This window comes from Camelus bactrianus, chromosome 3, assembly GCF_048773025.1.
Source record: "Camelus bactrianus isolate YW-2024 breed Bactrian camel chromosome 3, ASM4877302v1, whole genome shotgun sequence".
Taxonomy (NCBI): Eukaryota; Metazoa; Chordata; class Mammalia; order Artiodactyla; family Camelidae; genus Camelus; species Camelus bactrianus.
This window is the reverse complement of record NC_133541.1, coordinates 39,363,459-39,365,874: the sequence shown is the minus strand read 5'-3', so window position 1 is coordinate 39,365,874 and position 2,416 is coordinate 39,363,459.

Sequence of the window (2,416 nt, the reverse complement as noted above, 5' to 3'; positions counted from 1 at the left end):
CTTTCATCTGGACTATCATAGCAATAGCTTTTACCAGGTCTTCTATATCCACTCTTGACCCCTGTAAACCCTTTTCCATGGTCATGGCTTACTATCAGCCTCTGAATACAATCAGAACTCCTCACTGTGGCCTAGAAGAGCCTGAATGATTTGACTCCTGTCTACCTGACCAACCTCAAATCCAACCACTGGTCTCTACCTGTCAGAACAAGCCAAGCCCTTCACTGTCTCAATGCCTTCGTGTTTGCTTTTTCCTCCACTTGAGATGTTCTTCCCTTGGAATTTTGTGTGGTTAGTTCTTTCTTGCCATTTATCTGTCAGCTCAAAGCTTCTTCCCCAGAGGTCTCCATCCCCACCCCTGGAGTTGTACGCTGTTAAGATTATATTGTTAGATTACCCTATCTTATTTACTGTGTCACATTTATTACTAGCTAAAATTAGCCTCTTTACTTTTAGCGTATCTATTATTGACTGGTCTGTATTGGACATACAATGCACTCTAACACATAGTTGGCCCTGTTGCAGAATCATGGTCCTCCAAAGATGTCTATGTCCAAATCCTCAGAACCTGTGAATATGTTACCTTATATAGCAAAAGAGAACTTTCAGATTTGTTTAAACTAAAGATCTTGAGATTTAGAGATTATCCTGGATTATCTGGATGAGCCCAATGCAATTACAAGAGGCCTTATAAAAGGGTCACAAGGGTTCTAAAAGAGGGTCACAGTCAGAGAGACAGGAGATGTGACAATGAGAGCAGGAGATGGAGGGATGCACTTGGAAGATGGAGGAAAGGGACATACACCAGGCGATGAAAAAGGCAAGGGAACAAATTCTCCCCTAGAGCCTCCAGAAGGAGTGCAGCCCTGCTGACACCTTGATTTTAGCTCTGTAAGACCAATGTTGGATTTTTTTACCTCCAGAACCAGAAAGATAATAAATTTACATAATTTATTTGTGATAATTTGTTACAGCAGCAACAGGAAATAAACACAGGCCCTCAAATATGTTTGCTGAAAGAACAAAAGGATTCTAAGTGTCAGGAATAAAACAGTGAAGAAAAAATAGCAGATGTACATTTCTGTCCTCATAGAGGGTATAATCTAATGGAGGGGGAGAAAACAAAAAATAAATAATAAAAATATATTCTGTGGTAAAGTAGGTCATAAGCACTGGAGGAAAGATAAATCAGAAAAATAGGAAAGGCTGGCTGGAGGTTACTGCAATTTTAAATAGTGTTTTTAGGGAGAGTTTCAATGAGAAGCAGAGAGCTTAAACGAACACTTGGAGGAGGAGAGGGAGCCAGCAATGCAGACAAGAGGGAATAGAGTTCTAGGCTGAGGGACCAGCTAGTGATGACTTAGAAGAGAGGGCTCCTGATGTGCTAAAGGAGTGACATGGAGGCCAATGAGGCTGGAACAGAGGAGTGAAGGGGGAGTATCTGGACTGCAGTCAGAGAGGTGGGTGGGTGCGAGCGGATTACAGACACCATTGCAAGGACAGGGGCTATTACTCCAAGTGAGAGGGGAGCCTTTTGAGCAAAGAAATGCCATCACCTGATTTACATTTTGAAAGGACCATTTGGGCTGAAGCAAGGTTGAAGAGCAAGGTTGAGTGGGACAAGGAAGGAAGCAGGAGCATCAGTTAGAAGGTTTGGCCTTGTTCCAGATGAGGGACGAAGAGCCCCTGGACCGCATGCTGGCCATGAAGGCACCCTGCCAGAACAAATTTACTCTCCTGCTGGCCAACCTCTACTCTTTCTGAAGATTCAACTAAGTGTTCTCTTCTGTTGTTTTTTTTCCCCCAAACTTCTCTACTTCTCCTTCATTCCCAAAATGAACAGAGATCTTTTACTTCCATCTCTGTACCCCTATAACAACCTGGGGTATCTTTCTTATTTAAAAAATCATTTAGAAATAATTTTAGACTCAAAAATTTCAAAAACAATAAAAAGAGATCTAATACACTCTTCACCCAGCTTCCTCTTATAATAATATCTTACATAACCATGGTACATTATCAAAACCAGCAAACTAATATTGGTAAATACTCTTAACCACAGACATTACTCAGATTTCATCACTTTTTACATGCCTCTTGTGTGTGTGTGTGTGTGTATCTCTACAAAATTTTATTTCAAGTATAGATCTGTGTAACCGTTACCATGATCAAGGTATAAAACTTGTCCATCACCACAAAGAAACTCCCTTTTGCTACCCCTTTACAGTTAGACTCTCTCCCCAGTCATAACTCCAATCAACTACTGCTGTTCTCCAGCATTATAATTTTGTCATTTTAAGAATTTCATATAAATGGAATCATAGGGTATGGAATCTTTTAAGACTTGCTTATTTCACTCAGCATACCCTGGAGATATATTCAAGTTATTGTGTGTATCAGTAGTTCATTCCCTTTA